This window comes from Trachypithecus francoisi, unplaced genomic scaffold (assembly GCF_009764315.1).
Source record: "Trachypithecus francoisi isolate TF-2019V2 unplaced genomic scaffold, Tfra_2.0 Lachesis_group2, whole genome shotgun sequence".
NCBI lineage: Eukaryota > Metazoa > Chordata > Mammalia > Primates > Cercopithecidae > Trachypithecus > Trachypithecus francoisi.
The window spans coordinates 171,295,673-171,323,138 of record NW_022681465.1 but is presented as its reverse complement, the minus strand read 5'-3'; the positions used below and the strand labels follow the sequence as shown (position 1 = coordinate 171,323,138).

General features: G+C 34.3%; 1 long non-coding RNA gene across 1 annotated transcript; it reads right to left on the bottom strand.

The window, feature by feature from the left end:
* Nucleotides 1-238: 238 nt before the first annotated feature.
* On the bottom strand, nt 239-10,302 carry LOC117064626. Its single transcript, XR_004429562.1, has 3 exons — nt 10,113-10,302; nt 2,905-2,932; nt 239-473 (listed from the first exon to the last, which is right to left on the bottom strand). It is a non-coding gene; the product is annotated as an uncharacterized LOC117064626 (long non-coding RNA).
* Between the last annotated feature and the right edge of the window lie 17,164 nt (nt 10,303-27,466).

Here is a 27,466-nt window from a genome sequence, read left to right as displayed (position 1 = left end):
GAGAGAGGGAGGGGGGGATGTGCTACACAATTTTAGAGAACCAGATCTTGTGAGAACTCTATCATGAGACTGCACTAGGGGGATGGTGCTAAACCATTAGAAACAACCTCCATGATCCAATCACACCCCATCAGGCTTCTCCTCCAACACTGAGGATTACAATTCAACATGAGATTTACATGGAGACACAGAGCCAAATCATATCATGGATAAAAGAGAATTGGACAGAGGAATAATTTGAGCTGTAATGCAGGCCCAACAATTGCCCCAACCCACAACCTGTGGAGTGTTCTGGAACTAGCCTAGCTCTTCGGAGTTGTCCTTGTTTGACAAAGATGATCTTTCTACCTCCAAATAATGAATGATCAGGTATACACTCTCCAGATAGGGCATGCTGGCCAAGGCTGCTCTCTGTAGCTGAGGCAGTCTATGAGAAGCTGACATAAAAGGATATATCTGCTGATTCCCTGCACCTGGGGGAAAAAAGTGCTTTCTTAAAGTGGGGTCTAGAAGACACATCATACTGTTCTCACAGAATATTGATGATAAACTTGCCAAAACCTTATCATATCTTTCATTCTCCACCAGAAAGCATAAAAGATTTGCCCCCAGTGATGCTTTTGTTCAAAATATTTCTCCTTAGCACGTTTAACTTTCCATACTTGTTGCTTTTCTTGGGCTTTGAAATATTTAAACATATGGAGATGTAAGGAAATAAACAGTGGACACCTGTATGATAATTACTGCAGTCTCAATTTATAAATTATTTTTTAATTAGCAAAACTAATATATATATTCAATGAATGAAATTAGCAAATGAAGTACAAGACACAAACGTCATTACCAAAGAAAAGAAAAGAAAAAATCATTCACAGATCCATTAATCAGTAAATTTTTCTAGACTGCTTTAATCTGTTTATTATCCCTACTATTTTATCAGTTAATGATATAGAAAATATTTTCATGTCAAAAATATTCTTATATAACATATTTCTTCAACTTCTGTCCTGCATATCTTAAAAAGAAATATGATATTTTTAATTAACTCTCGAGTGTTAGGAGTTTATTATTTTTCTATTATAAATGATTAACACATAAATAAAATGTTCAGCAAGCCAGGAATAGAGGGGAACTTGATCAACTTGATAAAGCATAGCTACAAAAATCCTATATGTAATATCATATTTAATGATGTTAGAAACTCAAAGCTTTCTCACAAAGATTCAGAACAAGGCAAGGATGTCCCCTCACAGCTTTTCAACATTGTACTTGCAGTCTTAGCTAATACAATAAGACAAGAAAATAATATAAAAGATATATAGACTGGAAAGAAAGAAAGAAAATTGTCTTTCTTCAAAGATGACATGATTGTCTGTGTAGAAAGTCCAAAAGAATTGACAAAATCTCTTTGACGTAATAAGTGAGTATTGTAGGTTTGCAGGATACAAGGTTAACCATAAAAATCAAACACCAGCGTGGCATGGTAGCTCAGCCTGTAATTTCAGTATTTTCAGAGACCGAGGCAGGCAGATCACCTGAGGTCAGGGGGTTGAGACCATCCTGACCAATATGGAGAAACCCCATCTCTACTAAAAATGCAAAGTTAGCCAGGCGTGGTTGTGCATGCCTGCAATTCCAGCTACTCAGGAGGCTGAGGCAGGAGAATTGCTTGAACCTGGGAGGCAGAGGCTATGGTGAGCCAAGATTGCACCATTGCATTCCAGCCTAGGCAAGAAGAACAAAGCTCCATCTCAAAAAAAAAAAAAAAAAAGAAAGAAAGAAAGAAAGAAATCAAACACCTTTTAATATATAATCAATAGACAAGTTGAATTTGAAATTAAAAACACAATACTATTGACATTAACATCCACCAAAAAGAAAATACTTAGATATAAATTTAACAAAATACACACAAGAGCTGTATGAGGGGAAAACACAAAATTTTGATGAGACAAATGGAAAAACAACTAAATAAACAGGGATATATTTCGTGTCAACATTTCATTTCTTCTCAACTTGATTCAATGCAATCTCAAGCAAAATTCCATCAAATTATTTTGTGAATATATAACTGATTCTAAAGTTTATAGAGAGAGGCAGAAGACTCAAAATAGTAAACTCAGTTATTGATAGAGAACAGAGAAGACTGAAATTACACTACTTCAAGACTTACTCACAAAGGTACAGTAATCAAGCCAGTATGCTATTGGCAAAATAACAGACAAATATATCAATGGAACAAATAGAGATAGTCCAGAAATGAACCCACATAAATATGGCCAACTAATTTTTGACAAGGTACAAAGGTAGTACGTTGGAGTGAAGATAGTCTTTTCAACAAACAGTGCGGGAATGACTGGACATCAACATTCCAAAAAATGAATCTAGACATAGACTTTAAGGCCTTACATGCTTAACACAAAGGAAGTCAGATCGCTCACAGACCTAAATATAAAACTCAAAAATGTAACATTCCTAGAAGATAACATAGGGAAACCTAGATAACCTTGGGTATGGTGATAATGCTTTAGATAAAACACAAAGCACAATCCATGTAAGAATCATTGATAACCTGGATATCATTAATATCAATAACTCCCGCTCTGTGCAAGACAATGTCAAGAAAAAGAGAAGACAAGTCACAGACTAGAAGAAAACATTTGCAAAGGACAGATCCAAGATATAACTGTTATCCAAAATATACAAATAACTCTCAAAACTCAAAAAAACTCTTGAAACATTAAGGAAAAAACAACCACCTTGATTTAAAAATAGCCCAAAGACCTTATCAGAAACCTCACCAAAGAAGATATTCAGATAGGAAATAAGCACTCATATGAAAATCCACATCATATTTCATCAAGTAAACGCAAATGTAAATAATAATGAAATACTACTACATACCTCTTATAATGCTCAACGTGCAGAATACCTGTGGGGAAAAGAAAGAGAGATCAGCCTGTTACTGTGTCTATATAGAAAGAAGTAGACATAAGAGACTCCATTTTGTTCTGTATTTGAGATGCTGTTAATCTGTGACCCTACCCCCAACCTTGTCCTTGCAAGAGACATGTGCTGTGGTGACTTAAGGTTTAAAAGGATTTTGGGCTGTGCAGGATGTGCTTTGTTAAACAAGTGCCTAAAGGCTGCTTGCTGGTTAAAGGTCATCACCGTTCTCTTAATCTCAAGTAAGAGAAAAGCATTTGTCTCCTGCCCGTCCCTGGGCAATGGAACATCTCCGTGTAAAACCTGATAGTATGCTTTGTTTACTGAGCAAGGAGAAAATCGCCTTTAGGAATAAGGTGGGACTTGCTGGAGCAATGCTGCTAAAAGGTTTATGGAGATGTTTGCATATGCATCTCAAGGCACAGCATTTTCCTTTAAACTTATTCATGTCACAGAGATCTTTATCTATATGTCTTACTGCTGATTTTCTCCCTAAAATGATCCTATTGTCCTGCCACTCCCTTATCTTTTTGATGGTGAAGATAATTATCAATAAATACTAAGGGAACTCAGAGACCGGTGCCGGCATGGGTCCTCTGTCAGCTGAGTGCTGGTCCCCTGGGCCCCGCTTCTCTTTCTCTATACTTTGTCTCTGTGTCTTATTTCTTTTCTCAAGTCTCTCGTTCCACCTAACGAGAAACACTCACAGGTGTAGAGGGGCAGGCCACTCCTTCAATACCAACAACAGTGAGTGCTGGTGAAGATATGGACCAACAGGAACATTCATTCATTGTTGTTCAGAATGCAAAATGGAAGACAGTTTGGCAGTTACTTACAAAGGTAAATACACTCTTATGATACAATCTAGCAATTGTATTCCTTGGTATTTACCCAGAGGAGTTGAAAACTTATGCCCACACACATAACTGCACAGGGACGTTTATACCAACTTTATCCATAATTGCCAAAATGTGTAAGCAACCAAGACGACCTTCAGTATGTTGTTAAATAAACAAACTTTGGTACATCCAGACAGTGAAATAGCTTTCAATGCTCAAATTAAATACTTATCAAGCCATAAAAGACATGTAGGGAAACATGAATGCATATTACTAAGTGAAAAAAGCCAATCTGGAAAGACTACATGAAGTGTGATTCCAAAAATATCACAGTCTGTAAAAGGCAAAAATGTGGAGATAGTAAAAATACAAGTTATGTTCAACAGGGAGGTAGGAATAAACAGGCAGAGAACAGGAATTTTTAGGGCAAGGAAACTACTCTGATATTGTAATGGTAGATATGTCATTGTACATTTGTCCATATCTATAGAATGTACTACATTAAGAGTGAACACTAAGGTAAATTATGGACTCTGGTTGATAATGATGTGTCAATGTAGATTCATCAATTGTTATAAATATATCATTCTCATGGAGTGTGTCCATAAAGGGAGAGTCTATGCACGTGGAGCGGCAGAGGGCATATGAGAAATCTCTGTACCTTCAGTTTAATTTTGCTCTAAACCTAAAACTATTTTTTTAAATTATTTTAAAAAACAAAAGACAAATTTGATTAAGTTTATGGATGGCCTGGATATCTGTAGAATTCTTTAGTAAAATGAGAATTCAATAACATTATTATATTAACAGTAAAATATCTACAGAAGTTACCATGCCTCATAAATTATTAAGGAGTTTAAATACATTAACTATACAAATTTCATTAAGTAAATGTAATTATCTGTAATTTACCAGGGATGTCACAACATAAGGCAAATTATATAACTTGCCTCAACATGGTATACAGAGCAAAGGAAAAAAATTATTCTATTTCTGTCTTCCAATCTATGTTCTTCATCACAATACAGTAATATTCCCATTGTACATCTTCACCACAATGTGCTCTTTTGTTTCTTTATCTTAAACAATTTTTCCTGGAATTTTCATATTAATATTTTTTCATTTCAAAATTGCTTTTTATTACAGTATTCAGCATATTTTCTCCTTATTCTGCTATATAGTTTTTCCTTTAGATAAATGTTTTATCTATGGCAGTTTTATTCTGTCTTATATGTTCTAAGTACTGACTTCATTAGACCCCTGCATTTTGTGTATAAGATATTGCTCAAACTGCATTTTAATGTAGAGTTTTCATGGAAATATTCATGTTAGTTATATACATGAATGGTATCAATATTAGAAAGATTAAAAATTGTGTATTACCATGTTTAAAGCTCTTACTAATCTTACAGTTTTAAACAATTTTATCTAAGCACATTTCTTAAACTAATTTCACATCCATCACAAACAGACGTAAACCTAAGCACACATATACCTTTTTTTCTACATGGTATATCTCATATTGGGCAATGTCACTGTGCATATTTTCTTAGGTCTGCTGTTTGTGTCACTGAGTTTTATGTCTTCAATATTGATTTTGTTCTGCTGATTATATTGTTTAGCTACTGTGATGATCCTCTTTCTTCTTAATGATTTTTTTCATTATCCAGCTCTTTTATGTTCAGTTTTCCTATTACTTAGAATTTCAAATTTCACATTCTCTTTAAATTAAAGATGCAGTTGTGGTGCTAGAATAACGTGGGTTGTTTAAAATTTCTTCGTTAGATTAAATCTTCTTTCTAAGCATGTTTAAAATCTGTCTTTTGCAAGATTTTCTTTTTCTCCTCCTCCTCCCCTTTGTCCTTCACTACTATTCCCTCTCTACAAAGTTATTCCATTATTCCTATTTATTTTGGCATTATTTATTTTTGATCAGAAGCCACAAATATCTAGATAAACTATTTGCCTGAAAATCATATATATGGGCTATTTTTTATTGTCTCCAGTTTGAATTTATGCCTAAAAATTTTACTGTGGAATATCTGATGTGTAGTCATTATTCATTCAGTTACCTGTGAGGGAAGAGAAGAACATATGGACGCAGTTAATGCTAAAGTCTATATTTTTCTAAAAACATCTAAATTTCATGAAAGTTGGTTGAGTATCTTTAATTCTTCTTATCCATAAAGTGACTGGCATATCTTGCTTCACTTTGCAATGTAATGACAATGAAAATTGAATTTAAATGCATTTTATCTTCTCTCCACTCCAAAGCTTCTTTTGGTCTGCTGCTACGATTTTTGCATGTAGGATGTTTACACTATTGCTTGCTCCACTCTTACCATCAGACCATATCTTTTCTATTTAGGGATTTAGTCAATGAGCAAAAGTGATGATGTACAATTGGGCAGTCTTTCCTTTTGTGCTATATTGATATGCCCTGATGAAATTTACTGAAAATGAATTTTATTCTGTCTCCTATAAAACACACACATACACACAATTCTGGTCTCTCTATATTGGAAAAGATTTGTAGGATATTTTAATATTTATTTTACTTACTTCCCACAAACATTTCCATGCCACTCATTAAGAGAGTTTTATATGATTTCTGCTGTCCCCTTTCTTTTTTTTTTTTTTTTTTTTTTTGAGGTGGAGTCTCGCTCAGTCGCCCAGGCTGGAGTGCAGTGGTGCGATCTCGGCTCACTGCAAGCTCTGCCTCCCGGTTCACCCCATTCTCCTGCCTCAGCCTCCCAAGTAGCAGGGACTACGGGCACCTGCCGCCACACCGGGCTAGTGTTTTGCATTTTTAGTAGAGATGAGGTTTCACCGTGTTAGTCAGGATGGTCTCGATCTCTGCCATCGTGATCCGCCCGTCTCGGCCTCCCAAAGTGCTGGGATAACAGGCCTGAGCCACTGCGCCCAGCTGTCCTCTTTCATTTGCTCCAAATTCTACTTAAATGTCAGAAAACTGTGCATTTGTGTAAGGAAGCTAGAGGCATTCTCTTTCAGTAGGGATGATTTTTTCACTTCTTCTTCTTTAGCTTAGTTCAATGTGAATGAAGAAAATTTTACAAAGAGGCATAAATGCTAATTCTTTTTCATTTAATTTTTATCTCCTAACTTTTAAATTCAACAATATAATTTATAATTATTCTCTTAAAAATGTGTTCTTTACTGTTTCTGTCGGAAACATAAGCCTAGTAAGTTTTAGCAATTCATTCAGTTTGATGTTCTATGACACTGTGGTGTGAACATATTGGTATATCCAGTTTGTATCTATAAGAAATTAAACTGGTCAGAGCTGTGATTATAGATTTAAGAATTAAATATAGAAGAAAAAGAACAAAATACACAAAAAGTAAGACCTTTTAAGTTATTCTGGATCTGGAGTCCTGGAAAGACTACAGGGATTAGTTGTAAAGTTAAGAAGTGGTACTGAGTTCAGTATTTGGAATAAATTTCATTTTTTCTTTACTTGTAGATTTGACCCTGGATTGACAGACAGACAGACAGACACACACACACACACACACAAACACACACACCCCAATGAGCCACTGATGGTTTTTTAACAGAAGCAGCAAATAGAGATATTTATTCCATATTATCTACAATAGCGTTTTGTGGCATCACTGTCTAACTGAAATGGGAAAATTGGAGCAATTCTATTTCCAAAGTTTGCAGACTATCAAGGTAGACATATTGTATATAGAAAAAAATGCAGACCTAAAGAGAAAGTTATAACACAATGCTTGAATATACAGGGTTCTTCAGGTAATTACAAACTAATTACTCTCAGTTTTAATCAATGATCTTGTTTCTATTATTTTCAACTTAGAAACTCCAGTAGAACCACACTCTGATAAAGACACGAGAATTTTCACTGAAATTTTTGTGACTTGTCTGTTGGCCCTATATATTAAGGCTCATTGAAAATGTGTGGTTCATGCCTGTAATCCCAGCACTTTGGGAGGCTAAGCAAACCTTGAACCCAGGAGGTCAACGCCAAGCTGGGCAACCTAGTGAGACCCCATATCTACAAAAATTAAAAATATTAGCCACGCGTAGTGGTGTGTGCCTTAGTCCCCGCTATTTGAGAGGCTGAGGCGGCTGGATTCTTTGAGTCTAGGAGCTGGAATTGAAGCCAGCTGTGATCCTGCCACTCTCCTCTAGCCTGGGCGACACGAGTCTGGGCAAAAAAGTGAGAATCTGTCTCAAAAAAAATTAAAAATAAAGTATTAATAAAATAAAATGTGGCTATTTGCTACATCACATTTCCCCACATTGAATCAGGAAACTTCTCTCTTCAGAACTTGTCACTTTGTGTTGTTTTGTTAGGTTCAAGTTGTGAGGTTTTCATATGTTGTTAGGATTTATTTTCAATGTTAAAGCAACACATTTAAGGGCTGTAACATATGTTTAAAATGTTCATGTTGTTATAATGGATATGGTATTGGGGCAAATCTAACTTTTTATGATGCTTTTTAAATTTTGAGTTTGCATGTTTAACAAAAGTCAGTTGTTACTGATTATGACAAGCTATACCAGTTATAAAAAATGCATAATTGCACAAAAAGTTTCAATGATGGTTCATTAATTACCAGAATAAAATTTCATTAACTTCTTGCTTGTATTTCTTCAAGCAAAGCAATATTTTTTGATCACTAAGTGAAAACTCAGTTTGTGTAGAATTACTGAAATATTTTCCTTTTAAGTTATTTCATTTTATTATTAAAATGCCTTTGGCACCAATTTTAAATGGCATCATTTTCTTTTCTATTTCATCAAAATGTACTCAATCTTTAATGTGGTAACTGCCACATAGTAAAACATAAGTAAATATTTGTTGAGCATATGAAAACAAATGATATAAAAATAGAAATTTGTTGAACATTTATATAATTTTTCTCTAAAACCAAAAGCAATGATTGGTAAGAAAAAATATTATACAAACTTAAAACAAAGTATTATAAAAAATTATACAAACTTAAAAATAAGCATTTAAATTAAGTAGACTAGTAAGGCCTGGAAAGTTCTCTAAGACTTCAAATACAATTTTATATGTTTTAAAAATATACCTTACAATTCAAGTTAAATGTCAGATGTGATGTTTGTTCTCCACTGCTGCTATACAAATGCTACATATAATTTAGCATTATTGTAGCTTTTCTCGACACAACTTGATCATTTTAATAGGTATTTAAAAGATTAATTCACAGAAGAATAAAAACTGGACATATTTTTCCTGTTTATTTTTCCCAAGACAAATGCAGAAGTGTAGCATTTAGTTTGCACTGTATGCTTTTCTCCCTTGTCACATGTACTATTTTGATTAATAAGAGATTAACTTTGTGTATATTTCTTCAATAGATTTCCTCTTTAGTTGGGACAATGTTTGAGCTCATGTTACTTTAAAGGTTAAAATATCTGAAATTACGCATAAAGGAGCGTTCCAGTGTAATTATAATAACCAACATTATAATTTTCTCCTTTATCCAATCTGTCATGTTTTCTTTAAAATTTTAATTGGCTATGTACTATTTGTAATACAGGGTATTTGCTTTCACAGAATAAACAACAGTGTTCCACAAAGAGGAAAAATTGCAGTGAAGAATGTCTGCACCACATTTGTGTTATAGGATCTTTAGGGTATCAGTTTTCTTTCCCTGAAACCTCTGTTGCTGGTAGCACCTTTGCCCTTTGCCTGAGTTGTTGTCCTGCGTCCAGAAAGAATGAGGTTTGCTGACAAGAAGAAGATGAAGAGGAACTTTACTTAGTGTTAGAACAGTTCAGAAGGAGATCCACAGTGGAAAGCTCCCCTCTGGGCAGGCAGGTCGTCCTTGCAGTGTTCAGCTCTCAGCAGACAGGAGGCCCTGGAGACAGTAACTCCTCCCTAGTCCCTGGCAGTGCGGAAGTCCACTGCTCTCAGCAGAGAGGAGGCCCCTAGAGAGAGTAACTGCTCCCTAGTCCCTGGCAGTGCCGAAGTCCACTGCTCTCAGCAGAGAGGAGGCCCTGGAGAGGGTAGCTCCTCTCCTCAGGCAGGTCTGCAGGTCGTTTGGCAGTCTCTGCAGGTCTCTGCAAGTCTCTGATGCTCTTAACAGAGAGAGTAGCTCCTCTCTACTGCTGGTCCGCCTGACCTCTACTCAGCTCTGGGGGAGCCTGGGGCTTTTTATGGGCCTCAGAGGGGAGGAAATGTGTGCTGACTGGCCCATGGGTGGCCATGGGCAGGCCTGGAAAAGGCACCAGTTCCCACTCCAGTCAGTGCAACTGACAGCCCGAACCCCCAGCCTTCAGGTCCTCTCTGGTCTGAGGGAGGGACCTTACCAGAGACCCACCCCCTTCTGCCTGGGACTGTGCCTCCCACTGTTACAGGCTCCCAGGCTTGGCCCGACTTTGCTCCGAGATCCCAGTGGGCACCAACAGCAGGGAGCAACCAGGCAGAGAGGGCAGGCATTTCCTAGCCTGCAAGGGCAGGGACTACCTTCTCAGGCCCCCAAGAGTGCAGGGATGCCTGAGTCTGCAGCTGCGGTTTGGGCGGTTGCAGCTCCGCCCAGAAGGGCAGGGCTCTTTCCTGTCCTGCGGAGCAGGCAGCCCCAGCCATGCCTTCCTGCTGCCCTGGGATGATAGCAGTCTGGCTGGGGCGGCTGCCAGCATTGCTTGTACTCGTCTTCAGGAGATAATTACCAGAAAACATAAAATAAAAACCAGTGCCCACTTTCTCATGGTTATGACAAAAGGTTTCACCACGTGGAGGTTAAAAAGCTCTGTTAAAATACGGACTGCAAATCTTGGTAGCAAAAAATCCCCACAAAAGTAACATTGCTACATGTGGGTTTTTATATCAGTTGAAGATTCTCTTATCTCTTTCATTGGAACATGAAAATGACTGTTTTGGATATATAAGACATTTTCAGTAAAGTAAAAAATGAACTAAAAGTATAACTTTTCCAAACCTATAATTTTATTGAATATATTTGATTTGTGGTGTGTAGATAGAAATAATTGTGTATTTTGTAAGACTAGTAGCCAGTTAACCACTAATAATAAAAAAGCTAGAGCATCAGAAAAAGTTTCCACCTTGACAGGAAAAACAAGACTTGGGTCATTAGACTCTAATAGCTTTTAATGTCTTGGGACATCAAAACAATTACCACTTGGAGAAAATGATTTAGCTAGCTGTGAAAGCTACTCAGGAGTAGCTAAATACTTACAAATATTTCACAGATTTGGTCTGTGAGCTTTATGACCATCTCTGGACAGATGACCAGCCTTGGTATTGGAATTGCTCTGCACGGTATGGAGCCTATCCTAGAAAAGCAGGTACATTCTTTTGGTGCTCTTACCAAATATAGAAAATTGAACAGTATGCCCAACCATCCTCTCACATTTGCGTATACTCAAGATAAAGGAAGTCTCAGAACCACAGTTTCAATTAAGTCAATCACTGTCATTCTAAATCCTTCAAACGCAAGTTCCACCTTTCCCCCATGATACATGTGTGAGTTTTTTTACTCTTTCTCCCATGGTACATATGTGAGTTTTTCCAAAGCTTAGCCATGCTGGTTCAGCACAAATCTGAAAACTGTGTGTCTTTTGAAGGAAAACACTTTCTAGAAAACTCTGTTCTTCCTTTCTGTTGTGATATTTCCACACTGATTTGCAGAAAAAGTTGCTAATGCAGTAGCTTCCATAAACCTCTTTGTCTCATTGAAAATTATTTACCTTTTATATGTGCCGTATACCCCAACCTCACTGCAATATTTTCCTAGGATAAATAATCAGATGCAAGAGATTAAAACATGCAACATGAATCATCAGAGGATCTTCTACACATGGGGCTGCACTTTTCTTGAAGCCTCAGTAGCAACAGTCACATTCTGTTTAAATGCTGAAAACCCAGTCTACTACTGGTAGTTCAGTGTATTACTGGTATTTCTGGGAATCCCTGAAGAAAGATAGCATATTTCATGAGTCACTTCTGGTCACTGATAGTTAATTTTTCTATCCACTATCCTTCCCACTCTCATGAATCACTTTTCTTCTTTTTTATGGCTCACTTCTTTTTCTTTCAAAAATAACTTTCCGTTTGTAATGCCAGCACTTTTGGAGGCCAAGGTGGGTGCATTACCTGAGGTCAGAAGTTAGAGACCAGCCTGACCAACATGGTGAAACCCCATCTCTACTAAAAATACAAAAATTAGCCAGGCATGGTGGTGGACACCTGCAATCCCAACTACTCGGGAGGCTGAGGCAGGAGAATCGCTTGAACCCAGGAGGCAGAGGTTGCATTGAGTCAAAATCATACCATTGCACTCCAGCCTGGGCAACAGAGCAAGACTCCATCTCAAATAAATAAATAAATAAATAAATAAATAAATAAATAAATAAAAAGTAACTTTCCCAGGATGTTACTGTTTACCCAGACTACTTTGGTTTAAACCTGGGTACATGTTCCTTCTTAATTCAGAATGTGGTTAAGACAAAGCTATTAACATTTCACAACACGTTACTGAAATACAGGGAATAGCAAACTATAATGCATAAAAGCAAATCTTTAAACTGAATTTTATTTATATAATCAATAGCAAGATATCTTATATGAAGCCTATACGCATGTAACAAGGTTCAGGATGTAACCATAATAATACTTTTTGAACATGATTCCTCAGCTTGAATCTCCATGAAAAGTACAGTGTTTAATCAACCTCTACTTTAAGGTTAGTCTTTCAACAAATATTCTAATAAAGAACCAAGACTTGTGCTAATGTCAGGCTATTTGTTGCAGGGCCTATGGTAAGAGAACTTGGCTGTTCTCTCATGTTATGAGACATTATTTCCAGGACAGGCATTAAGGTCAGTCTTAAAACTGCTTATGGGGAGGCTAATTTCACCTCTACATCTATTCTTCTAGGATTGGCATGTCGAAGCTCTGATAGGGAAGAGGATAAGCTGAACCAAAAGGAAAATCAGGAATAGAAACACTCTTCCAGTAATGAAAGCAGATTTGTGGTTAACAAATGTAAAACCAACTACATATTGATCTATCCTATATCCTGTCATCTTCCTCAGGGTACATCTACATTTCAGCTGCAGTAGCAAGTTTTGAGAAGAACCAGAACTTACCCCTTGGAGAGAGTGAGAACAGTGCTTTCCATTCTCCTTGTTCAATCTAAGCACTCCCGCAGTCTCCAGATGGATGCTTTAGGGTTTGAAGTTATTCTCTTTAAGTGTTATTTGGCAGAATAACCAAAACTTTCAGATACTTATGTGACACAATAATGATCCCAACTAAATCTTTTGTACTATATGAACAAATTAGACACTTTTATTATTTGACTATTGAAAGCTGTAACATGTTATATAAAATGGCTTTCTGGAGAAAAGCAATACGGTTTCTGAATTCTAAACATTTGAACATTAAGTTGAATATTTGCTTTTTGTACTTCAACATGGCAAACAGCATAGACTAGTTTGACATTATTATAAAGTAGATATGTACAAAGATAGCACATACTTACTATCTTGAAATTTCCAATTGCAGAAGAAGCTATTGATAATCTTTATATAATCAAATATACAATAAAGTATCTAGGACTTCCATGGTGGGGGCAGGGGGGTGGATGTTCTATTTTAAAGAAAGAATGGTCTTCCCTGAAAATCATATCCACATTTTCACCAAGTATGCATCTAGACCTCAAATTAGAACATGTAAGAAGAACATTTAGCAAGAGCACTGCAATGCATTCAGTTTAATAAGGAATTCACCATGTTAACAGGTTTGGTTCTTTAATGTATAAGTGTTAACTTTAACATAATATTAAGTGGAAAATCAAGTTTCATTTTTCCTCAAATTATTATGAATGGAAGTAAAACTTGGCAAAATCTGATAAATCTAATATTGTTATGACTAAATATTAAATATCACAATTAGACAAAGTGCAGAAAAATTTTGGCTTGTCTGTAGAATTAACTACTATCATTATTATCTTTTCATAGATAGATCTGTCTTCTGCAAATTAATGTAAATTACTTAAGTCCTAATTCATAAAAATAAAAACCTTTAAATGTGACAGACTAAATGTGCATATAGTACTATATAGTATTTGTGAAACCATAATTTATTAAATGCATATATTATATAATGCATTAGCAATTGATACTATCAGCAAACTAATGAATTGGTTAGAGATTTTTATTGTTAGTGATGAAATGAATGAAATATTTTACTTTATTTATGCTATCAATGCTGTTTCTAGCCACAAAAGTTTGAAGATATTCTTTTATATTTTGTTCTAAAGTCTACAGTTGTACATTCACATTTATGCCTAAAATCTATGTGTAATTAATGACTTATAAACTCGATATGATGAACGGGTCAAAATTATTATTTTTAGAAGGACAGATATTAAATTGCTTAAATACCATTTATAGAGAAGGCCATTATTTGCCCCTTGAATTGTGATGCCACTTTTATTTAAATCTTGTTGTAGTATACATGTGTCAATTTCTGGACTTTCTGTTCTCTTCCAGCAGTCTGTTTATTTCCATTACCACACTGGTTCAATTATTGTAGCTTCAGAATAAGCCTTGAAATCTGGTACTGTAATGGATAATTCTGCTAACTCACCTTTAAGATTCTCTTGGTTAGTTTTGGTTTTTGCATTTCTATATTAATTTTAGAAAAAGGTTTTCACACAGATATCTTGTTGGGATTTATATTAAAATTATATAGAGCAATATATAAATTAAATATATAATATGCTCAATATAGAGAGAATTGACACCTTAACAGTACCTAGTCTTACAATTTATTAGCATGGTTTATCTCTATTTATTTACATGTAAAAATATATCCCCTATTTTGAAATTTTGCAAAAATTTCACATTAATTTATACCTTTCAGTGTAGGTCTTTAATTCATATTAGATTTCTTCCTCATTATGTGATATTTTAATTTATTTTTATTCAATTTTTACTTTTATTTAAGTATTTATTTTTAAATTTCATTATAATTTTGTATTGTATGTATAATGGCCTTATATTTACCAACTGCATAAAATATACTTATTAATTCTAACAATTTATTTTTAGACTCTTTGTATTTTTTACATATGCAATTAGGACATATGTAAACAAGAATTTTTGTTTGTTCTTTTCCATTTTTATATGTTTTCTTCCTCTGGCCTTATTGTACTTTCTAGGCCTTCCAATAAAATGTTGAATAGAAGTTGTGATTGTGAATGTCCTGTGATGGTTAGGATCTCAGAAGAAAGCATTTATTAATTCAATATATTATTATTTTAGCCACAGAATGTTTTGGTATCTCTCTATTAATTTGTTTATTTTTGATGACTTGATTTGGTATTTAAGAAATCTAACAAACTTGAGGTTGCCATCCTTTGAGTCCAGGCCACATCAAGTGTCATGGTGCTATGATTGTCCCAATTAGAGACACAGCTAATACCCAGCAACAACCGTCAGACACGTGAGTAAAAGGATCTCCAGATCATGCCATCATGTGAACCTCAATTGTTGAGTCTACCTCACTGATCAAGTATTTAAAGCTGAATTCCTACATAGAATGGAATAGAGACAGTCATTCTTGCTAGACTTTGCCCAAATTCCTGATCTACAGAACTGATACTATATGAACATAATAGCAAAAAGTAATTTTTCATGACAAAATGTGTAGTGGTTTGTTATGTAGTAATAGTAACCAAAACAAAAGTTTATATTAAGAAATATTTCTTTTTTTTATAGTTTGTTACAATCTTTAAATCATAAAAGCATATTGAATTCTATCAAATAATTTTTCTGCATCTATTGAGGTGATTATACAGTTATCTTTTATTCTGTTCATGTGGCAAATTACATTGATTTTTTAAAAGAATGTTAAGCTATTTACATTGCTAAATCCCAATTAGTCATAATATTTTATTTCTTATAAAATACTTAAATTATATTTGATAATATGACTTTTAAGACTACTCTGTTTATTAGATATATTATACAGTAAATTTATGCTCTTGTAATATCCATGTCAGGGATTGATACCAAGGTTTTGCTAGTCTCACATAATGTGTTGGTAAGTCTTACTTCTCACTATATTCTACAGAAGTGTTAAAAAAAAGAATGGCATTTTTGTTCATTCATGAATTTTTGAAAAAATTCATTAGTCCACAAGTCACTGGACCATTGGGGCCTGGAGCTTGCTTTCTAGGAAGGTTTTTGACTACAAATTCAGTATCTTTGGTAGAATAAGCCTATTTAGTTTTTCTTCTTATATTGCACTAAATTGTTTTTTCCAAGGAATATGTCCATTTAATTTCCATTTTCAAATGTATAGCTAAAATGTTTGAAATATTTTGCAACTTGCCCAAGATGTAGTCATTTTTGGTGTTTGTCCATCTTTTATTTCTTAATATTAACATGGTTATTTTGAAATGTTTGACTAATAGCTTTAAAGTGTGTATTCTGTCTGGGTCTGTTTATATTCATTATTTTACTTTTCAACTATCAGTCACGTTGTTTTTCTTCTTCCCATGTCTAGATGATGATTATGACGATGATGATAATAATTGTGTGCCTGTTGTTGCAAAGAATACATTGTGAGGGCCCTAAGTTACATTACCATCATCTAAAGTTAGTTGAAAATTGTTATGGTAGTTACTTAAACTGCCATTGGCACACCTGAATTCTGTGAAGAAATTTTCTAGGCGAGTCTATTTCAGTTTTGCCCTTATTGCTAAAGCATGTTCCTTACTCTTTGGACATATATTTTTTTTTTATCTCAAAACCTTTAATTAAGGTTTCTTTACTTTGATGGAGCTTGAACTCCACTGTCCGCTTTCTTTGCACCAATACCACACTATCTTAATTACTGTCATTTTATAATATCACTTAATATATGGTAGTGAAAACCCAATTTTATCCTACTGTTTTTACTATTATTTTGATTACTCTTGGCCTTTTTGCATTATCCTATACATTTTAGAACTGGTTACAGTTTGGGGAAAATACTCTTCTTTAAAATCTTCTAATACTTGAAAATTGTATATCATTCTATGTGTCTGGTTCCTCAATTTTTCTCAGTAATCTTTTGTGGTCTTTCTGTAGGAATATTAGACAGAAATTAAAAAATTTCTTGCTAGTTTTCTGATGATGTTAAATAAAACCTTTTAAGAATTTCATTACTTAATTTTGTGTAGCTGGTAGCTAGAAATACAATAGATAGTCACATATTGATTTTAGATTCAACAACTTAAAAATTAATAGTAAATTGTAATCGTTTGTCTGTGGGATCTTTTTGTATTTGTCAGTATAAACACTTGTGCAGCTGAGCATGTTAATTTTATTTCTTCTTTTTAACTTTTATAGTCATGATTTTGATTTATTAGCTTTATAACCCTGTATAGATTCTCCAGTGCAATGTGAAACTAAGATTTTTTTCTCATTCCCAAATCAGAAAGTTTTCAATATCTCATCATTAACCAGCTTATATCACATGATTTTTATTAATGATAATTTTATTTATTTATATATTTATTTATTTACTTGTTTATTTATTTGAGACAGGGCCTGGCTCTGTCGCCCAAGTTAGAGTTCAGTGGGAGCATCGCAGCTCACTGCAACCTCTGCCTGCCAGGCGCAAGTGATCCTCCCACCTCAGCCTCCAGAGTAGGCAGGACTGCACCACCATGCACAGCTAATTTCTGTATTTTTTGGTAGAGATAGGGTTTCGCCATGTTGCCCAGGCTTGTGTCAAACTCCTGGGCTCAAATGATCTGCCTGCCTTGGCCTCCCAAAGTGTTAGGATTACAGATATGAGCCACTGCTCCTGGCCTAAAGATAATTTTATAAGTTTAAAAAATTTCACTTATATCTCTAACTGGGTGTTACTTTTGTTTCATTTGGTCACACATATATTTGAATTATATTCAATTCTTTTATATTACTTATCAGCATAATCACATTATTTCCTGATTTATTTTATTTATGATAAATTACACTGATTTTGGAAATGTTAAAGCAAATTTACTTACTTGCAATTAAGCCAACTTGGTCATCCTATGCTATATTAGACTTGATTTGCTAATATTTTGTTTGAAATTTGTGAGTATTTTTGAAAAATATGGGCCTAAATTTTCCTTTCTTTTAATGTATATTTCATGCTTAGATGTCAAAGTTTTAGTTACTTAATAAAGAGAATTGAAAACATTATTCTCTTTTCATTTATTTCCTTTAATTTTTCCATATTCCATTGGTTACTGTGTGAAAGATGTAAATTCTTCTTAGGCTTAAGGGTTTAAATTCTTCTAAGCAAAATTTAAAAGTCTACTTCTATGATGTGCTTTGTCTATTATTCTTTTCTGTTCTGTCAATTTTTGATTTCTATATTTGCAAGCTAGTATTTGATAGCTAATAATTGATGAATTTTATATCGTCCTAGTAACCTGGTATTTTAAAATTATATTTAAAAATTACTGTTTTTTTCTGATGTTTCTTTCCTTAAAATCTAATTGGAAAAAATATCTATTTTACTTAATGGTTTTTGTCATATAATTTTTCCAATTGCCAACATTTTAATTTATATTTATATTTAAATGGGTCTCTTTTAGAACCTATGTACTTGTATTTTTTAATCTAGCTCATCAATTTTGAATTTTATTTGGTATATTACTCTCTTCACAGGTAGTAAAATTACCGACACACACACACATTATATATGTATATATTTTAGACAATATAAAGTTATCATCTTAATATTTGTTTCGTATTGGCCTTTTCTATCTAAGACCATTCTAGTTTGAATACTCTGTTTCAAAATTGTCCTTGGGTTTTTAGTGAAGTTCAGCACCTCTCTCTGCCTAATCCTGCTTCTCCGCACCCCCTTCCTTCCACAGGTGTTAGTCACGAGAACACTCCTTAGTGAATACAATGTACAGTAAACTATACCTAGAAGCCGCCTCATAGGGAAGCAGGCAGTCAGAGAAACTGGGTGTGCAAAGCTGGTTACTGAATCACACACTGCCTGGGTGGCAGTGAAAACACTATCACTGGTCATAAGTACTGAGAAATCCTAAAAAAAGGTTGGTTCAATTGTTCAGTGGTACACTAAAGGACATACTAATAAAAATCAATGTATGAATTAGTATAATAGTCCATGTGTTTGATAAATATAGGAGAAGGAGAAGTAACTCCAAGAATGATAGGACTGGGTACCTATTAGAACAGGATTCCAAAAACTGAGAAAAACTAGTCATGAACTGAAAATAGATTTGAAAGTCAGAGGGGCTCTTTAGTAGCATCTACTGAAAAGAGAGGGTAGAGGAAGCTGAGTAAATGGTCCAGGACATAATTCCAGATTAGCCAAAAAACAAAAAATAAATTATTAAGCAAGGCAAGTCTGTTATGGCATGGCCAGGTTCCATCTTGGCAAAGAATGGAATTATAAGGACAATCCAGGTTAATGCCCCCGAAAATCACAAATTCTCAGATTCCCCTGAACTCTGTAAGAGTGTACAAGTGATCCACCTATCCAAGTTAAGAGCCATCATCCTGCCTCCTGGTTTGAAGTTAATGCAGAATCTTCGGCCCTAGAGGACAATAAGTACCCCACTCAGGTGTCTCTCCTTCTTCTTATTTGGCCAACATAACCCAGGGGAACATGAACTGCACCTGATAAGAAAGGGGAGGGGAGGGTCTATAACTACAAAATACTGTGTGATGTAAGCAGAATTTACCTGCAGAAGCTGAGAGAAGACATTTGGAATTGTTTTTGGTGGGGAATTAAACAAGGTGTCTACTTTTTTAATTTAGTATGATTGAAAACATTTTGTCCTTTCCTAGTCAATTTAAAAATATTAAATATTTTGAATGCACAATTATAAACATAGAATTATATTTTAATTCATATTACATATGAGATATTTTCCTAGGACCTGGAATTTCATATAAATGTGGTATGTTTCCTGCTTTTGAAGAATGTACAGTGGAAGACTGATATGGTTTGGATCTGTGTCCCCACACAAATCTCACGTTGAAATATAACCCCCAGTTCTGTAGGTGAGGCCTGGTGGTAGGTGATTGGATCATGAGGGTGGTTTCTAATGGTTTAGCACCATCCCTGTAGTGCAGTTCTCATGATGGAATTCTCAGGAGACCTGCTTGCTTAAAAGTGTGTAGTACCTCCCGAACTCTCTCTTCTTCCTGCTCCGGCCATGTGAGGTGTACTCCCCATTTGCCTTCTGCCATGATTGTACATTTCCTGATGTCTCCCCAGAAACTGAGCAGATGCCAGCATCATGTTTCCTGTACAGCCTGAGAAACCATAAGTCAATTAAAACTATTTTCTTTTTAAATTACTGATATGGTTTGGATTTATTTCCTCGCCCAAATCTCATGTTGAATTCTAATCCCCAATGTTGGACAAGGCGGCTAGCAGGAGGCGATTGGATCACAAGGGTGGATTTTCCCCTTGATATTCTCAAGATAGCAAGTGAGTTCTCACAAGACCTGGTGCTTAAAAGTGTGTGGCACCTTCCCCTTTGCTCTCTTCCTTATTCTCCAGCCATGTAAGACGTGCCTGCTTCCCCTCTACCTTCCGCCATGATTGTAAGTATCCTGAGACCTCCTCAGTGACGCTCCCTGTGCAGCCTGAAAAACCGTGAGTCGATTAAACCTCTTTTCTTTATAAATTACCCAATCTCAGGTATTTCTTTGAGAATAGACTAACGCAAAGACTAACACACAATCTCGGTGCTGTAGGTGGGGCCTGGTGGGAGGTGATTGGATCATAGGGGTGGTTTCTAACAGCTTAGCACCAATCCCCTAGTGCTATTCTCATGATAGAGTTCTCATGAGATGTGGTTGTTTAAAAGTATGTAGCACCTCTCCCACTTTTCTTCCTCCTACTCTGGCCACATGAGGTGTACTCCCCCTTTGTCTTACACCATGACTCTACATTTCCTGAGGCCTCCCTGGAGGCTAAGCAGATGCCATCATCATGCTTCCTGTACAGCCTGTGGAGCTGTGAGCAAATTAAACTTCTTTTCTTTATAAATTACCCAGTCTCAGGTATTTCTTTGAGAATAGACTAACGCAAAGACTAACACACAATATGCTTTGTGAGCAGAGAGAAATAACTTAGTTGACTAATCTCAAGATCCACAAAATATTTTTCTGGAGAATTTGTTTCATGAACTTGACACTGAAGTTAGCAAGATCTTCCCTGAATCCCATCTACTCATCCACTGCAAAAAAAAAAAAAAAGACAAAAAAATTTCAGAAAGTTAAAAAAAAAATAAACCAAATCTCAGAATTAGTATTAAATTGATAATACCCCTCAGTCTATCAACCCTCCCATCCTATCCAGCATGGGAAAGAGTGAGAAAATGTATATTTCTGTTCTGAGAAAACATCCCCAGAAAAGTTATTTATACAAAATATTCTTAAGGTGCCCAGAATTCAGAATTCATAAACTATGTCATCTGAAGTACAATATATAACTCTTATTTCAAATTGGTCATCTTATTTAAATTTATTATATTGATACTAAAGATTTATTACCTAAAGTTCTAAATCACTGTGTAATATCTTTTCTAAACTAAAAAAGAGCTTTGGGTGTGAGTTCCTTTTTTTTAACATAAATGTATTTTTTATCATACCACACTATTGCATTCCCTTTTTGAACAGTGTTAGTGTCTTAATCCCATATCAATCAATGATGTTTTTTCTAGACTCATCTGAAAGCATAATTAGGGGTGATTTGACATATTTTCATCATTTATATTATATATTTTAAAATTTTAACTTATAATAGCAAGAAAGAAAGTGGTAACAAGATTTCAACCCAGTGCAAGGCAAAAAATAATGATGCTTTTATCATACATTCTTTTCTTTCATGACTTGTCACTTTCTCTAGTTGTTCACTTATTTTCAAAAATAATTTATCCAACACAAATTATAATTATTCAAGGAAACTTCTCTATGTTCTATCTTAATCTTCTGAATTCTGTCATTAATAAAATAGATCCTTAAGCTTTGATGAATAATTATGTCCAATATTAAATATTATTTGTCAAGAACTGTATAGGATTCTTTATATCAAGCATCACTAATATTCATAACCTAAAAAGTCATATATTAGTATAACTCACTTTACAGATTAGAAAATTTAGTTTCAAAAATAAAGTAACATATTGAGAAAAAATGGATATAAACGTCACAAATGGAGGCAATACCGTCTGTCTTTTCACTTTCACACTCTGAAAGGTATCACGGCAAAGAGACCTTTGATGAACAACAATGCATGCAACCAAACCTGGAATTTTAAACTTAATGTCACAACTTCTGTTGCTTTTTATATCATGTCCTACTGATATGACAAAATGAGTTGCTTTCATCTTGCAATTTGCTCAATCTATTTTTATTAACCAGTCTTGATATAGAATAGTAAAGTTTTTTCAGTCTGCTACTAAACGTGAATTGTAAGCCAAAGGTAACATGACATCAAGATAAGCTTCGTATATAAATAGAACCTCCTCAAAAATAAACAAACCTTCAACGTGGATATGTGTGTTTATGCTTTGTGGTGTGTTTGTGTACATGAGTAATTGTATGACTACACATGGTATCCTATTATTATAGTGTAAGTTTTTAGATGAGCAGTAGAAAAATATAAGACTGTATGATTGAGGCACAAGGTCAAGAGATAGAGCTTGAATTACATATAGGAATCCAAGGAAGGCACTTAACAGAAACATGTCATAGTGCACTTCATTATTTATTAAGTTTTCTGCCTATGTTATGAAATGGGTTAGGATATCATCTAGAGATACTGCAATAGTCAAGGTGATAAGTGATAGGAATCTGAAATGTACAAGATGTATTTGAACACTCTTTACAAGTTCTTATTAAGGTCGGGTCTATATCCTGAAAATCATTCCTCTTTAAAGATATTACAAAGAGAAAAGAGAAATTTAGTGTTCAGTTCTTGCCCTAAGGGAAAAATAAAAATTGGTATTGGATGTTTCAGATTCTAACTACTTTGCTCTTAAATTCAATAGTCTGGAAAAAACAAAACAAGTCTGTAAACAAGAAAGACTATGGATCAGAAGAAACTTACATGTAATTTTTAAAAATGTGATAGTTTGCCAGTTTCCTCCCAGGAGATGCATAAGCAGTAAAATTAATCCAGCACTTGCCTGGCATAAATAGTCTTTTGTCCTCTGGGAGGTAGACACCTACATATTTACTAGCTGCATTTTCATAGACAGCAATTTATCTACCAACGCTACTTAATATCCATTACACTATGGAGGGCACCAACACTTGCTTTCAAACACAAGAATGCAATGTTTAATTTAGGGTTTACAATTACTTTTTATTTTATTGAGATATTTTAATGTGTTATATTATTTCAGTGCCTTATATGTTTAGGAGAAAATCCAGATATAAAGAAACAAAACAGGAACATTTCTACTTCCAGGAAAAGAAAACATAATGTCATAATAAAATTATTGCTTCTGAACAAAGACAAACATTTCATCTATCAATATTAATGGACTTCTTCAGCAAAATGTTATCAAATATACTGAAATATTCTGCTATTGTAATTTTTTATTATATATGACAAGGCAAGGCTAAATAAAGTTAGTGGTTGGGAGAAAAGGGATATAGGAAAGACACAAGGAGTTTCCAAATATAACAGCAATATAAATTTACATAAAGTTGAAATTATACTTTATATGTTAAGATCAAGTACTGAAATGGAAGTTTATATATCAGATTAAAAAGAGTTGATTTGAATATTGGATATACTCTACTGTGTCTCCTCAACAAAGGCCAGTTTCCATTGAAGAACAAGAAATGTAAAGCTTAATATATCTGTGTGAGGGTCTAAACATATGGCTCTATAATAGTAAAAAATGTGTACTGATATTCTTAATTATTGCTTTTCTATAATTACAATTTTGCTGTGTTCTCAGCTTAAATGTTATAATTTGCTATATAAGTCTGTAGGTCACTGTTTATGTAATTGTTTCTCTAAACACTTTATCATTTTCTACTATTATTAATTATACCTGGTATGTATTTTGACTTACATTTATGTGAGTTTCTATTATTCCCAAAGTTCTACAGGTAGATTTACTAGAGTAGTTATTAATAAGACTTGCTTGATTTAAATACAATTTCTTGTCAAAGCATTGTTTTGTTTGGGTGCTGTTTGAATATACAATCTATCTTATTCCCTTATTTATTGAAACCTTTGGTTTTAGTGGTATTTTCAAGAATTCTTAAATCTTTGATCATAGGTTTGATTAAAACATTAGATATATTGATCTAATTTTAGAAAATGAGTAATAAATTACAATAGAAAACAGAATAAGAATTCAAATAGACCTAAGCAAGCTAAAATGATGATTAAATACTAAAAGCTGAAATTTAAGATGAAAAAGTATAAAGACCTACTTTCAGGTTTTAAAAATCGAATTTACAAGTTAGAATTAATCTGACATAACAATGTGAAAAAGCCCTAGGAGTTACAGTTTCCTATAAGCCAGAAGTGTCCACTGAATTCCTGAAGGGATTTTGAGGGTATATTTTCTGTCCATTTTATCTATTCATCAACTATAGTTTTTAAAAATTGCCTTACACATGGCGGGAACAGGTAGTTGTAAACTTGAAGGAGAGGAAGGAGGTTTGTTTTGTTGACGTTTGGCTTGGAAGAGTGAATGATTTGTGGTTTTACATCTCTGGATTTCAGTGTCTTAATTTCTCAGGAAAAGAGCTAGTTCAATTGATTATTAATGTTTCTTTTAGCTTTAATTTCTAAATTAAATGTAATTATATATCAGTACACCCAAAAAGAAGACTGATGCGTTTCAAATCAAGGCAACTTATATAGTGTTGAGATTTTACCTATCATAAACCATATCAAGGACTTTCATATTGTCAAGGTAATAGATACACTTTGGAAGACAAAACACATGTTAATGGATAAATATTACAGCAAAAATAATCTTGTTTTACTAAAAGACGAATGTGTCACAGCATTCAAACAGTTTAACCGTTTATTACATAAATATTAGAGATAATTTTTATAAACAGTGTGATATGGTTAGGCTTTGTGTTCCCACCCAAATCTCATCTTGAATTATAATGCCCACGTGTCAAGAGATCAGGTGGAGGTAATTAGATCATGGGGGCAGTTTCCCCCATGCTGTTCTCGTGATCATGAGTGAGTTCTCATGAGATCTGATGGTTTTGTAAGGGGCTCTTCCCCCTTTGCTCCTCGCTTTCCTCTCTCCTGTCACCATGTGAAGAAGATCCTTGCTTCTCCTTCACCTTCTGCCCTGATTCTAAGTTTCCTGAGGCCTCCCTATCCATGTTGAACTCTGAGTCAATTAAGTCTCTTTCCTTTATAAATTACCCAGTCTTAGGAAGTACACAAGTGGACTAATACACAGTAGGACATAGAAATAAATCTAGGTTCTTAATAAAATTTGTGTTTTTGAATGGTGAGTAATGAAAACATTTTGTAGGTAGAGTTAGATTCATTTGAACAAAATCCTTTAACATGACTTAAGAATATTGTACTGAAATATTTTAGAAAATAGAACAATACCTTGGGGATAATGCTTTTCACTGTAGGAGGTCTTATACTTATCATCATGCTCTGAAGAAGACAGACTATTATTTCATAATTCAGTTGACCATCATCACTCTCACAATCCCATTGTTCATATCTAATCAATCTTCATGTTCTGTCAATTTAACCCTCTACTATTGTCAGAATTCATTAATCTGATCCACTTAAAATTCATGTAAAGATTATATTTGTTATCCATTTCTCTATTCTGTATCTTATATAATACCACAAGAATAATCCATGAGAGTGGGGGAAAATTATATGTGCATAGAGGAAAATTTCTAGATTAATATCCTTGAGTCATCAAGAATAAGTGAGATTTAGCATCCCCAAGAAGTCATTGGCCTGGATCTGTAAGTGTCTGACTAATGCTCAATATATCAAAAATGCTGGCTGAAGTATATTTATAGTATGTAGGCTGTACCTGTTCTCAGATTTGACACTGAGTTCCTTCATCATGATCATTTAGTCACTTATTTTATTCATTAATAATGTTATTGAAGTATTTAAATAGGAATTGCCAAAGTTAGCATTTATTCAGGATGTATTTTTATAATCTTCAAAATACGTTGGCATATAATTATTACCTCAATTTTAAAGAGAGGGAAATTGAGGCTTAGAATAGCTGAATGTTGGAACCAAGTCAATAACTAGAAAGTATTAGAAGTGAAATGCAAATTCCGATTTCTGTGGCTGCAAAACCTAGCCCTTTTGAATACACTATGTTAAATCTTATTTAAAGGGCCTCTTCACTACCTTCACACATGCTAGAGAGCCTAGAAATACAAGATTACAGAAACTTTAATCTGTCAGTGACCTCAGAAACCTGCTCAAATTAAATAACTTTTAAAAATCTACGCAGCTAATTGATGGCTAGGTCAAAATTCTTGTTTTCTTTCCAATGCCACATAACTATTAAACAGGCAAGATAATTAAAAATTAAAGAGAATGTAAAATTTGTTACACATTTTAGATTTTCCAGTTGTTTACTGTCATAATAGAGTGGAGGTCACTCATCTGTGTTTGGACAAAGATGTTACTAACTACCAATGAATAATCATAAAATTAATGCTTCTTGATTTAAAAATATAATTTAACCTATAACATGTGAAATATATATTTGCTAGTCTTGTCGTACAGGTCAAGATTTTTTATTTGAGTATGCATTCTTTTAAAGGAGTTCAGCAATATTTTTCTTGTATAAACCACAGGTTAAAATTCTGAGTTTGAGTTTTCTTAAAATGAAGCCAGATTTTTAAAGAACTGGTGCAAAGCACTCTGTATATTTCATCTATAGTTTTATTATATTATACACCCCTCCCCCCAAAAAAATTTAAACTTACCTCTCTGGCATTTGTTAAGAAAATGTATTCTAGATTTAAGAATCAGTGGGAAGTAGCATGTTCTTCAAATTTCATACTGAGACACTATTTAATAGGTCCTACCGAAGTAGTATTTAATTTTTAGGATAATATACATTGACTCTTCTGTTTGCTATTTGATTAGAATTTTTGTTGAACTGAACTGGGTCCACTTGCACCACACAGTAAGACCACATATACACACTGAGGTTTGCAGTGGAAGAAAGCAAGGAGGCATTTATTTGCAGGGCACCAAATAAAGAGGCTCAGGCTGCAAATACTTGACATTGCAACCTTTCCCATGTTTTGTAGGTACACTGGTTTTTAACCTAAAAGCGTAGGATATTCTGAAGCAGGTGTGGTTTGTGGGGTGTGACTTCCTCAGGAAGAAATTTAGAACAAACAATGGTGGTCAAAGTCCAACCCTTAGTTCTCCTTTATCTTAGGTCTAGGTGTCAGAGGATCCCTTTGGTGAGGGTCCAGGTTTCTGAAAAACAACTCAGAGACCTATGATAAGATGCTATTGTTAGTTTCTATAGGGGAACCAAACATCCCAAAATTCTAGCTTCTTTGAAAATTGTTTTAAGCCACTATTACCTTATTGCTTATCAAGCTACTTATTTATTTCTCAGGTCTAGCTAGGTGCCTGAAATTTCCTATGAAGG